The sequence below is a fragment of the Labrus bergylta genome, chromosome 14 (assembly GCF_963930695.1).
Source record: "Labrus bergylta chromosome 14, fLabBer1.1, whole genome shotgun sequence".
Taxonomy (NCBI): Eukaryota; Metazoa; Chordata; class Actinopteri; order Labriformes; family Labridae; genus Labrus; species Labrus bergylta.
The window spans coordinates 12090289-12106806 of record NC_089208.1 but is presented as its reverse complement, the minus strand read 5'-3'; positions in this window follow the sequence as shown (position 1 = coordinate 12106806).

The window sequence follows — 16518 nt, the reverse complement described above, 5'->3', positions numbered from 1 at the left end:
CTAGCTAATTATTGAGCATCTTATCTTTTTACGATATACTGGAAGTAACGGCTAAAAGCAAATGTTTAAAGACAAATTTAGTTGTAAAATGGCTGGTTGTAAAATTCAAACCTGCCTACTAGACATGATAATAATAATAATACATGTATTTATAAAGGCCTTTCTATCAAATTTATGTAAATGAAAAATAAATTAAAAAAACAAACAAATAACTAATAAACCATTTGAAGACAATCTAAAATATTTGAAACGCACAAAACTCCAAGAAAGGACACCAAAAAAAACAACTCAGGACATATACGCAACAGTAAACAGGTGGATATTTAGCTTTACTTTAAATACTTTAACTGTCTTATGTCTAAAGGTAGACTGTTTCATAATGTCGGTGCCCAAAATGAAAAGGCCCGCTCACCGACTGTCATCTTTCTGACATGGTAGATATCTAAAAGAGCCGTCCCCTGGGAACACAGTGACCATGCAGACATGTAAGGGTCGACCTGGTTGGTGAAGTACGAAGGTGCACCTTAAAGTCTGCTCTAACTTGAACAGGGAGCCACTGAATAGAGGCCAACACCAGAGTAACATGTTCACCATCTGGTCCGAACACAAGCTGCTTTCTTCTTTGGCAAACCTGACAGACGGACATAACAATAATCAAACCTCGATGACACAAAGGCATGGACCTCAGCATCCTTACACCACAGAACTGATCTGATATTGGCAATGTTTCTGAGATGGAAAAAGCTGCTCTTGCCACTATTTTAAAATGTCAATCAAATGAAAGTATCTGATCAAAACGCACACCAAGAGTCTCAACTCTGCATTTGAAGTGAATAAAACAATCATCCAGAGACAGAGTAAATGAATCATACAGATGACTCCTTCTAGCAGGTCCAATAACCATCACAGCTGTCTTAGCTAAGTTAAGTAGAGTGGAAAATGTTGATAGCCAGCTCTTAACAGCAGTTAGACAGGCCTCAAGCTTATCTCTATCCAACTTCCCAAGCCTACTGGTTTGTACAACTGCAAGACATAACAATAGAAAACAATATAACCAATGGCAACATTTGGGTGGGAAGCGATTGTTTACTCGCCTTTTAGGGAAATAGTTCATAAAATGCAGAACAATGACACCAATGCATGCATTTACTTTACCAAGTGTTGTTCATTCCTAAACACATTTGTTCATGATTTATTTGATACAAGTGGTTATTATAGGAAATGTAAATCTTTGAAGTTGAAAAAGACGTTTTTATTTTCCTCAGGGCATCCTGCAGAGAGGTCACGCTCGACGGCTGAGTGTGGGATTGTTGGTTTAGAAAATGCATCGTTTGTTGTATCTTTCATGACAAGCAAACACACTGAACATCATCGCCAACCAAACAGGAGGGCAGGTTCATCACCACGCTGTGATGAGAGAAAACTTTGTCATCTGCAGACAGGGAGCCTGAAACACAAACACAGTCAGACACACACACACACATACACATTTATGCTCTTTCTCTCTCCCTGATATTAACCGACATCTGAACCACTTTTTATCATGACTGATTAATGATTAAAGCCTTTCTTCCTTGACACTTAGGTCATTAAATTGATCAATAACCAACAGATGTAACCTCTTCTCTGACACACACTCTCTGACACACACACACACACACACACACACACACACACACACACACACACACACACACACACACACACACACACACACGCAAACACACACGCACACGCACACACACACACACAACGAGTCAGTAATGATCACCAAAGATTCTCTCCACAGCTTAGTTGTTTGTCGTGATGGTTTTCTGTCTGATAAGCACACAGAGTTGCAATCTGGTTGCTTGCAGTTCCTGTTGTAACACAACGCCAGGAGGTAACCATTCACCAAGAGTCAACAGCACCAAAGGGCGCTCGACAAACACAACACACATAGGTATGCATGTTGAACTACGCGCTGGAATGTGATCAGAGAGACGGGGAGCAGGTGAAAGCAGGTCGACAGATGAAGCAAACAGAGAGGAGAGGTCTGAGTTCGTGCAGAAAACTTGAAGGAAAACTTCAATTGACATTTAAGATGACTACTTATTTAGTAAGAAATCTAAAATATTATAATAATTATGAATATAACTTAAAAGTTCTGTGACATTATAAATCAAGTGATTTGGTGTAAAGATTGTTTTTGTGACTTTCAAAGTACATATTGAAAGTGTTTTATTTGCGTGAAGCAGAAGTGAGAAAGCAGAATTTCTCAATTTGAAGATTCAAATGAACACACTCTCCACCGCAGACATCAGTGAGTGTCATAATAACATCTATTTGCCCTCATAATGCCACAGCAAACAGTGTGACAATAAGCATCACCTCATTACGGACCATTCAGCCCTGTGAGACGTCAGGAAGGTCTTTGTTAACCAAATATCATGCACACTGTACCGTGTACACACACACACACACACACACACAGACAGATTCAAAACTGCATACATTTAATCATTGTAGCAGTAAATCATCCCTCAGGAAGCAGTTTCTCTCTTCATACTCCATGTGTTGTTAATAAAAAGTTAATACACACGCATCAATACATCTACATATGTGTGCGTGTGCATGTGTGTGTGTGTGTGTGTGTGTGTGTGTGTATGTGTGTATAGTGTCATTGATTTCCTCGGTGTAATCAAATGCTGAAGTTACCACAGTGTGTCTTTAAAGCCTCCCTTTTCTCTCTCTGTGGGTCCATCAGCTTTGGAGAAGATTGAAACAAATCTTATAAATACGATCATCGAGGAAGGGGACGGATCTTAACAGGGTAACTCTAGAGGCTGTCTCAGCTCAGCCAATGTGGACCAGCTGTGCAGGCTAATCTGTTACCTTACAGGGGATTTGGGGCGACCATGTTGGGTTTAATTGAGCATTAATTACAAACAGAGCAATTTCCCATAGAGATGGTTCTGGTGTGTGATTAGGGGGGACCCTGGTTTGGATTCATTGAGTCAGAGGCTCCTCTAGTTTTCGCTCCCTTTTTGCTCCTTCACCTCAACTTACTACCTGTTGGTAGTGAAAGAGAGTGAAATGAAAGTGTAAAGCTAGCAGCATATCAGCAAATAGAAAAAGCAAAAAAATCTTAACTACATAGCATTAAAGGGTTTCTTGAGTCTAGGTCTTGCAATGGCTATTTGAAGGGGATAATGTAAACAGAATGTCTCAACTGCGCAGATTTAAATCACATCCTTGATCAACAAATACCTCCAGATGAATTATTCTCCCTTACTACAAATATTTACCAGTAAATATATATATTTTTTCATTTTATATATCTGATAGGTTTATCTACTGGTATTTCATCTCATCTTAAAATATCATCATCCGAAGATTGGATTCATTATCAAGGCGTCTAGCATTCAATCTACTATGAAAAAAGTGGTATTGTTCCTATCATGTCAGCGCGGACACCGATATATCCACTGAATTCTCAATACTAACACCAACCTGCGAAGCACTGCACTAAGACCCACACACACACGCACACACACACACACACACACACACACACACACACACACACACACACACACACACACACACACAGCATATATTCTGATAGTGTGACTCGGTCTCATTCAGCTCTTATCAGTCTGCTCTACTCAACTCAAGTGTTTGTTTCCAATTCAGCACTTGACCCAGACCTCTGCTGTGAGTTTATAATATGGATGAGAATGTTGTTGTTTTTTTCAAAGTATGTGTTTATTTTGTGCATGCACACAGTCTGCGCTTGTTAAAAAATAAAGTTGGAATATTTAAAAACGGTGCTGCAATGAAGTGCAATTAGAGCAGAGAACTATTTATCCTTGTGGCTACATCAAGACGTGTCCTCCTCAATTATTCTCTTGACAGCTGATTCACACCGTCTGCCATGAGCAGTGAGGGAAGGCGCACTCGCTGAACTGCTGCATCTCATAACATTTCTGTGTTCATACAGGCTGCTTATAAAATAATAAACTGTTGGCTATTGTTTTAAAGCTAATTTTATTTTATTCAAAAGAAATGTTAATGACACATGGAAGAGGAAATTGAAAAAGACATTAATCCCTTTAGGAATGCTTCTAATTAATTTTTAATGGATTTATATGGATCCAAAAGTATTGCTCATCTATTTCCCTAAAGCATATTTGATTGAACTGAACTGACCTGACTTGAAATGGGGAGGGAGGACAGGAGGATGGATAGGAGTGTATAGATGGACGGCTAGAGGAAGGAGAGAAGAAAGGGCAGAGGGAGGAAGGCCATGTTGTTTAATCTCGACCGCCTCTGAGTGGTAGGCCCCCTCTCTCAAATATACACGTCTGACCCTGAAGCTTTCATCTGGGCCTGGAGAGAGAGACGGAGCCATGCTGCTGGCCGAGGATCTACAGTGAAAAACAAGCCGTCCTCAGCTAAAAGAGGCCAGGATGGCCGACTGACACGAGCGGGGGAAATGGGAGGGTGTGATAGAGTAAACACAACTCAATCCTCTGAGGCCATGATGGGTTTCTATGTGTCAAATGGGGTGCAGCATGTTAGTGTTTTTCTTCTTTCCACTGGTTAGAAGCTGCAGAGTTGAACTGCTTTATAGATCCGATGAAGTTAAAGGCTCACAAACACAACTGTTTCGTTGTGTTTCACAGCATTCAGTGTGCCCTTTACAAAGAAGCATTCAGTTCTTTTGGAAACCTTGACGCCTTCACATTGACTTAATGAAGTCCTTTTGTAGATTCTGACTTTTAATAAGTACGTGAAAAAATGTCAGGGTATCTTTTTATTTGATGACAAATATTCTCTAAGTGTGATGACATTTTCGAAGAAGGTCGGTGGCTCAGAGGTTTTGGTTGCTGAATGATTTCCCTCAGTAACACATTCATCTTTAAGCAGAGACTCAGATCCATAGCCAGTGAGTGAGAAACCTCAAGACAAATGACACATGTGTTGTAGGTTTGAGAGGTAGAGTCATTTCACCATGTCTGACTGTCATACCATCCGCTCCCTTCCCTCCCTCCCTCTTCTCCTCCCATCATCCCTCAGTGTCCAGTGTAGAACGAGCCTGGACATAGATGTAAAGATGATCTGAGGTCTGTCCTTTCGGAGGTCTAGACATCCCTGACATATTTCCTCTGGTCATCTGTGGCCTCTTCACCATGTGTTTCTGCTCATCACTAGTCCACGATTAAATTAATTTCTCCTTCACATGAGGAGAAGGTAACCGCTCCAAAGTACTCAGTTCAGTGGATACAAGTTGCTGACATGGTATCGCATGGCATCAACATTGTACTTTGCATTTCCCCACTACTGGAACATACTTTACCCTCTGACACATTCCTCTGTGCTTATGTTTCAGATGCGTTTTCATGTAGACACTAGCAGCAACTGGGAAGCTTCAAAAGGAACATTGTCAGTAGCAGTGCTTTCCTGAGGTTTCATGTAACTACAAACTGACTGGCTTGTGATTTTGTAACTCATTATAAACAGACAGTAATCTGTTGAAGCCTGAAAAATGCCAAAGTGGCTGAAAAGTTCTGAAACTCTTTCCTGATTTCCCTTGTATGGCGATACTGGTGTGTCGGTTGGGCGTCAGTCAACTTGTCAACCATGAGATTGATTTCTAGCAAATTTGATAAAGTCATTTATGAAACTAGTGAGGATAAAGCTAAAAACTTAAGGGAGTATTAAAGTACATCCTATTGGCATCTCTTGGATATGGACTGTCCTGAAAGATGGCACATTTAAGTTCCTCTCAGGATAGTAGTAAAAACCTTTGCCATCATCAGGTCACATTTTCAAATAATCAGATATGGTTTATGACAACATACCTGGAAACCGCACTGAGCTATATGCAGATTACCAAATGATAGCATCCTAAGAAGCTATATTTATTTGGAACCACATGATATCTGCCTAAAATCATCAAGTCAGTATTGGTATTATGAGAAAATGCATCTAAAAGCATCTCTTTGTCTAAGTAGTGTCTAAGCCTGACAGAGCTGTGTGGCTGCAGACTGATAGTCTCCTTTCACCACAGTCCTTTATATCACTATTCATATTTTCAGTGTGAGACACTTAGAGCTGGGGAAAGGCAGCTTTGAGCAAACGTTCAGTAGTTAGCTCGATTTTGAAAGTATCCAATCCAAAAGAAATGTTAAAACTGTTCCTCCTAGACCTGTGAACATGCTCTGGCTTCATATATGGCACAGGATGAGTCCAGTGTGAAGCATTTTTATTTTTTATTATGCCATTTGTTCCGGTTATGCTGCTATTATTAGTTTGTTAGAAAACAACCTAAAACCCCATGACCCACATTGTTGTTGTTGTTTTTTTTATATAACATTATTTAACCAGATTGGTCCCATTGAGATTAAGAACATCGTTTCCAAGGGAGACCTGGCCAAGACAGTCAGCAGCAAAATTACAAAGAGAGACACAAAGTGAGACAAAGCACAGTTTACAAAATACATTTTGCATTAAAATAGGGGGTCAATTATGGGGGTCAGTGGTTCAAGCAGTCGAGCTTAAAGCATCAACATCCTATAGAATCTGCTGTGTGTACACAGGTATGCAAGAAGTCAGGTAAAAAGACCGGTAAGCCTTCCAATCATTTCATTTGTGAGGGTTATTACAGACATGTGACAGCCACAGATATCTAGTTTCTCCTTTCTTTTCCATTGAGAATATTTTATTAGTTATTTAAAGATACAAAAAGAATACACCAAAAAAATAATTGGCCTACCCCAGCTTTAAACTATATACCTAGAAAATAAAAAAACAATTCTAATAATAGTTTCAGTTGTAGTTCGCAACCTACACTTCTGCGATAATCACCATTTCCACTGCTGAATCAATAATACCATGCACCACTGATATACCAGTAATACACCAGGCCTGTATACTAGTGAGGACCTGAACCCGTGTCTGTTGGTAAATGGCTGTTATTTGTTGTAATAAATGAGTGTTTGTGTTGTCGGCTGCTAACAGAGGCAACAGCAGGATGCTCTCTGGTTTCAGATTGATTCAGCTGCATGTTTCGGAGGATTACAGCCAGCAGCCAACCAGTCTAGACTGGTCTCCTGTTACACTGGACTCACACAATGACTGGGACGTAGACAGAGGGGACAGCATGGACAATATACTTAATGGGCGGAGGGACAGGAGATGTGTACTGTGTGTGTGTGTGTGTGTGTGTGTGTGTGTGTGTGTGTGTGTGTGTGTGTGTGTGTGTGTGTGTGTGTGTGTGTGTGTGTGTGTGTGTGTGTGTGTGTGTGTGTCTTTGAGAATACAGTATACGTACTGTCTGTGAATTATTTTAAATAGTAAACATACTGTAGGTATTAGACTTATTAAAGGTTACTCAGTAATTTTTGAGAAGTAAGCAAGATTAGTTCATTAACATTAAGCTGGTTAACAGTTTTGATATTAGGTTAAAAATGATATGAAACAAATTAACCAAATATGTACTTATTGAACCTTCTCAAATTTGAGAACTTTTTCATTTTTTTGTTTTACTCACTAGATATTAACGGTCGTAAGAAAAGTAGCAACCACTTTAAAGACATCACATTTGAGGGGCACTGGTTGCCTCATGGTTGGTTCACACTTCCCATGTGCACAGGATGTGGTCCTTGAGGTGGGCGTGCTGGGTTCAGAACTGACCTGTGGCTCTTTTTTTAACATGTCGTTCCCCACTCTCTCTGTCCCCACTTTCTGACTCCGTCCACTGTCCTGTCAGTAAAGGCATAAAAAGTCATTTTTTACATTTTAAAGACTTAAGGATTGATTGCTTGTTTGACAAAAAACAAATGTAAATATAAAAATTCTTATTCAGCAAGCAAATAATTTGCATTTAGAATCAGTGTTTAGTTCCTTGGTTGTTGTCGTCTGTTTTGTTCAAATCAAATTTAAAACATCCAATCGCAAATACATCTTTCTTTGTTACATTTACACTGTCAATCATCAAATAAGCCAGTTTCCTGTTGGACCACCAAGTTTTTTCTGAACGTAATCATGTTGATGGGCATAAGTAAAGGGCCTGTCTGATCCATGCCACTCTACAGAATTACACCACATCCATTAACTCTAATGAAGCTCTGCTATTAGTAATTATTTCCTTTTTCAAATTCCTTCCTTTAGTGAAGGGAGAAAATCAAGAGAAGATATGTATATATAGACACACAGAGGACAGACAGACTCAAAAGAAAGACAAGAGGTAGAACCTCACACACACACACACACACACACACACACACACACACACAAGGATATCTGCTAACCCCAGCAGCAAAAGGCCCAGATCCTCTCTGTAAGCTGCTAATTGTGTCTTATTGTTCTGCTGGACTTTGAACTCAAAAGAGGGAACAGATGACACCCAGGTCCACTGTCTGAGCCTTACACACTGTGTGTGTGTGTGTGCGTGTGTGTGTGTGTGTGTGTGTGTGTGTGTGTGTGTGTGTGTGTGTGTGTGTGTGTGTGTGTGTGTGTGTGTGTGTGTGTGTGTGTGTGTGTGTGTGTGTGTGTGTGTGTGTGTGTGTGTATGGCCCCAGGTCCTGTCTCTTCCTGCAGGTATAAAGGGAAAAGGCTTAAAACTTCAAGACCCTGACACCCCAAACACACAGACAATGAGGTACATGTATGGCCCGAGCGAGCACAAAAAGACAACACAACAGCAACACGCTGACTTAACAATGTGTTAAAATACACACACATACTTATACTCATGCACATGTTTACATATGCATTCAGAAACACACTAGACCAAAGTCTTACGTATTCAGTCTTCACTGTGGCTGAAGACCACCAGGTTGGTTTCACCTGCAGGGGCAGTTTAAGTAATTTGGAGGTCCCTGGCAAAGACTAATACAAGACCTTTACCCATTTTGTTTAAAGCAATCCTAGCCAGTAAACAAAAATATGTTTAAGCTTCTCTTTGCAGTTAGCAAAACCACAGAACTACAAGACGCACCAAAATGTTAGTTAAATAAAAATACACACAGACATACCCAGTACTGGATCATTATCTTAAAAATAAAATAAAATAACAACATACCTTAAAGGCTCCACGTGTAATTAGTTTAACATATTTCTCAGCTGTAACTTGTAAAAATAAACAATATTGTTCATACTGATTGGATGTTTTTATATAAATCTGCTTGACTATAATTTTCTTTGGTATGAAGACATTGTTGGGTCTTTGGGGGTATTGAAGCTTGCAGTGGGGGCCAGGGGTCCTTCACCAGGAATTTCTTTGGATAATCAAATTCTATTTTGATGCTATTTTATGCACTCTGGGAACCTTATTTACATTCAAAACACACATCTTAATCATCTTAATCATTTTAAATCTAAATTTGATGCACATTTATCTTTTCTCTGCCCCCTGGCAATCACCTTTACCTTATGGTCAAAACCACTTATGTCCAGCTGTCCATCATCCTCAGGAGATTTTCTCAGACATAATCTGTCTCAGGGGCGATATTCTTGTCTCTCTGTGCAGCACATCTGTCTGACTGAGCTGTAATATGTGTGACACATGTATGGTCGGTGGTTTCGTATATTTTTGGATTTTTATGGATAACTACATTTTTGTGACACATTCAAGATAAATTGTGAAGATTTTGAGTTTCTAGAAGTTAATATTTGGGATCTGTTACAAAATGATTTAGACTGCCTTCAACAATGAATGATATTATTACCTTATTATGTCAAATAAATATCTGATACAGCCATCAAAAACATCTAGTGATAGTTTAAACATCACATGGGGTGTAGATTTGGATGAAGCACTGTTTGCCATAAATAAGGCTTTTTTGTGAACTTCATTTGTTTGTGCAATAACCAGGTGATCTGCTGAGAAAATACCCATAGGTGTCTTTGGTTTGTTGTTCTTGTGTAGGTCAAATCAGTTCACTGACTGAACCTTTACTTAGACAAATAATGTTTTGCAAGAATACTGAAGGCATAATGACGTGCAATAGGGCATGTTATTTGCATCATTATCTTTATTATCATATTATGTGTTGTTTGACACAAATCCAAAAAAATGAGGTCACCTCTGAGGTCAAAACAGATCAAATATCACATAAAACAATCTTCAAAATTCAGTTTTCCATCATGTGGCTAACTGAGGGATGATCTATTGAGCTAGCATGTCTTCACATAATTTACATTTCCCATCAGTTCATGTGCTGTTGTCTTTTGCTGCCAGTGGACTCAGGATATGAATATGTAAGGTGCCAAATATAACAGCATTAGATCCAGATGAAGAACAGTTCACTGCTTCATTCTCTTATTTGGTCGCTGTGAAGATAAATCCAACATTTAGTTCATGCCAATAATATCATTTTTTATCATGCTAAAGCTATTTTGAGACTTTAATGATGTTTGTGGCCATTAACATAAAGCTGCAGGCCTTAACAATCAAACATTCCCTCAGTTTGATCACCTGCAGTTGTTTTTTGGTTTTTAAAACAGGTGCTGTTTGCCTAGACAGAAGGCTTATCTATGTGTAATATTATATTGAAAACTCTTTGATGTGAAGCTGTGCAATATTTTCACGCATGCACAAACATATTAGCCCTGCAACATTAGCCACTATGCTAATCTGGATTAGCTGTTTGGTGGAACCAAACCTTGTCTGCTAATTTCATGGCGTTACCTTCCATGCAAGCAAACCACAAAATAACGTTTAAATGTTCAGGCAGGCAACAGGAAACATTAGTATGAATGTAACCATTCCTCTTGTATTTCCCCCTAAGGAATAATCAAAGTCTCATCCATCAAAACCACAATAAACTCTCCCAATAAATCATAGTTTTACTAGTCTTTGTACTTTGAATGACATTACAGGAAGAAAACTATAATTATCAACAACTTACTCATGTAATAACACAATACAAACCATATGTGGAATATATGGAAATACAAATTAAATTTCCATTTCTATGAGATTCTATGCAATATCTATGAGTTATCTTTAGTCAAACATTTTACATACATTAAATCTGCAAATGCAGTCACCAAAACCATGCAGAATTTTTCAGATGAAATACATAATTAAATAAAAAAGATTTTTTTTTACATTTTGTAGCTCCAAATAAACCAATTTCCTTTTTTAAGTACATAGAACTTGTTTGTTTAGGTCCCATTAAGGTGATTCATTTTCTCTAAAAATAGATCAATTTAGAATGTTAAATAGCTAGATTGAATAGATCACCACAATGCTGACAGGTTGCCATGGAGACTAGTGATGTAACTGCAAGCCCCTTAACGGTTTACCACATTCTTCTCCATCTCTCCATGTGTTACGGTCTGACTCCTGGCCTTACCACACTCTGATGTTTCAGGAAATCAGCTGGCTGAGGACGGCTGGCGTCGGAGCGGCTGAGTGGATTTAGGGTCACACCCATCGTTTGAAAGTGAACACCATCCTAACACCAACCAAATGCTGATAGATGTAATCTGCAAAGGGGCTCCAGATTTTTGACAATATTCCCCCTGGAAGAAGTAAATCTTTTAATATATTCTTCTGAAATAAGAATGATTTCAAGGCGTGGGAACAAGACCGAATGAATAATAAAAATCCTTTTTTTATTGAGAAAGAAATTTAATATCTAAACAAATACTGTTTATGTGATACATTTTAGTCATGCTGCCATTGAAACATTCAGATCAAATAATACTTTAGGCAAATGTGATATCATTTATTATTACAAGTTAAATTGTCTTTGTGAAATAACTTACCCTCAGGTGTGTTCAGCCTGAGTCAGCTGTCTGTGAAAGGCGGTAGATAAAATGATAAAGAGGGGAATCATTTAAGACGCTAAACTCAGGTCTTACCGACCACTTGTCACAAGTTCATCTTTTATAGATTTGTTTTAAACCTGTCAGATTAACAACATCAAGAACTTATTTGTAGACAAAGGAAGCGAAGCTGTATTTGATTCGCACATGCACCGTAACAACTGAAGAGAAACAAGAGCTGAAACACATGAATTTCAACTGATTTACCTTTGAACCAGTCAGAAAGGTAAAGATTCATGCTCACCAACTCCCAGATACCTCATGTACATAGCATGCTTGTTCACACTTGTGCATAAACTAAACTTATTATTTATTCATTACAGAAACAGACACGCTGACACACCCCCTTGGCCTTTATTTTAGATGCCCATGTTTGTGTTTGTTGCATAATGTAAAGATGCACATGATGTGATCCGTACAGTGACTCATGGCTACAGTGAATCAGTAGAGTCTGACTGGTGTTATGCAGGAACTAATACCCTTTGCGTCCTGAGTGAGGTCCTGTGTCGTTTGATACAGCAACACCCCTGACCAGACCAGATTTTATCAGAATGTGTGTCTTTGTCCTATTGCTCTGTGTGTCTTCTATCAATGTGGATGGGTTAAGATTGGAATTAGCTGATTGCCAGACCTAAGCATTTGCTGATAAGTACAGTGTGTGTCTGAATGAGAAGCAGAGGGCAAGCCTCTACAGTGCAGTTTGTATAAGTGCAGATGTTCTTCACAAATGACCTTTAAGTGGGAGGTGGGGCTTTGTGTAGTTTGTTTTGTGTTTATTATCTTGAGGTCTATGCTCATTCTTGAATATCAAAGACTTATATGTGACAGTTCATGGAAACAAGTCTTATCTGTGGTTTGTCCGGTCCTTCTAGGTCTTAACTGGTCTTTGGGTTTTTCCAACACCTACGTAAACTTTTTTTATAGATGTGTCAGTTGTATTTTGAATATTTCATCAGAAAACATTCTGAAGGAGTTTCAACTGACCTCTAAGAAATTTACAGAAGTTTGTCATTGTTGCCAGTGTTTCGTGCAGTGGTCACACCTTGTTACACACCCCGCTGCATACCTGGAATGAGCAATACACAGTCGGACACAGAGAACACACACTCGTCTCCCTGTGCGCAAAGTAAGCAAGCTTCCACATGTATATGCATGAATACAGACAGACAGGTACACACACTGCAACACAGGTAAAGTAACATTCACACTAACAGAGACAAAAACCTGAGTCACGGCGCCAAAGCTGCCCTGAGGTGTACCCTTATACAACCTCCACCCTTTCTTTTTCTTTTTACCCCTACTCCCACCTTTGCTCTCTTCTTGGGTGGGGGGCACCTTGGCGTCACCTGTCTCCTATAGGTGTCAAAGCTCTAATTTGAGAGCCCTCTAAAGTAAGTTGGGATCCGAGTTAGCCGGAGGCTTACTCCCACACCTGACCTTTACGGGTGACAGTCATGAAGAAACATACAAGGAACCAGAGGCAGTGCAAGGTTGTTGTGCTAGTAGAGAATGTGGAGGGCAGGGGCTTGATTGTTTATAGCTGATGCTTTTTGCTACATACATCTGGATTCTACATCCCTTATATGTAACTCAAATGCATGCCAAATGTATGATAAATTAATGATAAATGTACAACACAAGCAAAAATAATTTTACATAGCAACAAAACTACCTACAAAAAGTAGGCTTTTTCATGTTTTCATAGCCCCCCTGACTTGATACAAAGCACCACCATCATCACGCCAAAATATTGAACAGTGCTTTTCAAGGAAGGAACTTTTCATTTTGGATTTGGGACATATTTCAGCTGTGAGTGCAGCACTGCTAGAGCAGAAAACATTATGGTAACCATGGAAACAGCAATGCAGATCCTGCTAGCAAGCAGCTGCTGTAAAAAATGTAGCTAATGTTAGCCCAAGGCAAACGGCACAAAGCTAACTCACAATGTGTGTTAGAACGTCCCTTTTCTGAGCCATTTCAGCTATGAGCATCCTCAATGCTAGAATTAGTTGTGTGTGATTGCTGTCACTAACATCCTCCATTTTGATCATAGTCATTAAAAGATTAAAGTAACACTGCCATAATAAGATGGTTAGCGGGAACCTTTTTAATTTCACTGAATCAATTCCTCACCTGTAATAACTCCTAAGACTGCGCTCCTTTGTTGATATTGCGATTCCAGTGTGGTGCATTGAGTGCATATGTGAAACGGCTTCAGTTTGTTTGTGCTCTTCAGTTTGTCTGTGTTCTCTGACTTGCTGCAGTACACATCAAACAAACAGCAAAGCTCAGCTGATATCATCACTTGTTTTAAAGTAATGTAAATAGGTAAATGTAAAATATGATAAAAGTACATTTTTAACTTATTGGGTATACTCAGCCTTTTAAGGGGTTACCTAAAACCCTTCATATCTGTTTGCTGATTTTGAAAGAAACCAAGAGGCTTTGAGGATAGAGCTCTTTAAAAACACATACATAAAACATTGTTTTTTTTCTGCGTAAGTAAAGCGTCAACTGCTGTCTCTTCATAGTTCCCTTTTCTCTTAACCCATTCTCTCCCATTCTCTTATTTTGCTCTTATCTCTCCTATTCCTCTTCTACGTCTTTCTTCTCCCTTCTCATTCCTTCTGGCCCTCCCTCCATGCCAAGCCTCTATGCTTTGATACTCTTTATTTAGCGTGTCAGCAGCGATGACACATGTGCCCATTCATCTGCCCCTGTCGACGTTGTTAGAAGTATTCCAAATCAAGCAGGAACAAGCACGGCCTTTTGCTTCCCATTGAAAATTTTCTGCTTAATAAACCCTGCAGACATTTAGCTGGGCTGAATATTTGGCTCTTTGAAAAGATTCCTCCTTGGAGATCCCTCATACAAAGCACGCAGAGAGTATAATTTGTGTGTGTGTGTGTGTGTGTGTGTGTGTGTGTGTGTGTGTGTGTGTGTGTGTGTGTGTGTGTGTGTGTGTGTGTGTGTGTGTGTGTGTGTGTGTGTGTTTTCCGCACAAGATCCCGTCCTGTCAGGGGTGAAGGGTCTTTTATCTCCAGGGTGTCTTGAGTGGCTCTCATGTCTGGTTCAGAGCATGCAAGGGCTCAAAGCTGAGCGACAGAGTAACGTCAGTGTGAGTGGCAGCTTCGGCTTGGACAAATCCTCCTCTATCTGGCCCAGAATCCTCTGGGGCTACTTGGTTAGCTGCCGTGAATCACCTTGAGCTTAATGATTTGCAGATATTCTGAGAGAAGGGGACTGGAACCTCCAGGGCCAGAGTTTATCTCCTGGACCTGACCCTTTGATCTGGCCCTCAGATTAACCCCGTAGAAAAAGAGAGATAGAACCTGAGTGTGTGTGTGTGTGTGTGTGTGTGTGTGTGTGTGTGTGTGTGTGTGTGTGTGTGTGTGTGTGTGTGTGTGTTTGTGTGTGTGTGTGTGTTTGTACAATAAGTGACAACGACCTTATGTGCATATATCTCGTGTGAATTTGAGTGTGTCTGGAGATGTTTGGGGCTTGTTGAATAACCTCAGTCTAACCTTAGGTCCTTGGACATGCCAATAAAAGTAATTTACAACTGTCCAGTGATGCATTACCTGACCTGTTGTCCTGTTCCCATCAGGAGAAATTAACTGCTCATTGTTGTTGTTGACCATCTTTAAAAATACAACCGTCTGAGATCTCAGTTTTATTGTCTTTGGCGCCTCCTGTGGTGCTACACTGTAACTGCAGTTGTGTTGTCGTTTTTTTACCTCATGAGAATAAATAAATTGGATTTCCACTTTGTTCTTGAAGTTTTATTGTGTGTATGACAAGAGAGAACATTTCTTGTATTTCTTCTGCAATGATATCACCACATCTTATTTTGATCATTTGCTGGGACGCCCAAGTGATGGTGATGTCGGTTCTGAAGCATAATTAAATATATATTAAACAGTTGAAATAGACACCCTGCGGCTGCGGGTAGTAAAGCTGATATCAAAATGATGGTACTCGTAATTATATTTTAACAACAACAATATACCCCTTTATATAGCAATTATAGTCAAACTTGCATTCAATAAATAAGCCTTAGTGTATAGTTTAATTCAAGAACTGCTGAAGACTATTTTAATACAAAATTCTTCAGAAACTCCTGATGTTGGTTGAAGGCTAATAGCAGTGTTAGCGTGTGAATTCTTATGTTAGCTAGGGGTTTGTATAATGGTAAGGCTAGCCTTTAGCTAGCTGCCAGGTTAACTGTCTGTGCCGTATGAATGACCATTTGTTATTTGACCTTAGCCTCTTCGTGAATGTGATAACTGGTGGGTTGTCAGAAGAAAATGGCTGCTGTGTGAATACTGTAGGTTCTATATATTTCAAAAGCATCATATATATTTATTTAAGAAAGAAAGAAAGAAAGAAAGAAAGAAAGAGATCCATCCTTGATTTCCATCCATAGACTTAAATTAATTTGACATAAAATTATTTTATTTCATTATTAAATGTGTCTCTGACAACATTATATATAAATGATGTCTGAGTGTATGACACACCATAGCAGAGGAACTTATTTTCAGAAAAACTGACCGTTTTTTTAAAGGAGGTCTTTGCACATACAACTATCCCATGAAGAAGATGTGGATGACATAAAACTATCTCAAAGAAAACCTGACCTAAATATCAAGGATAATGTAAGTGAACTCTATATAGACATTTTCTGTACTTTAC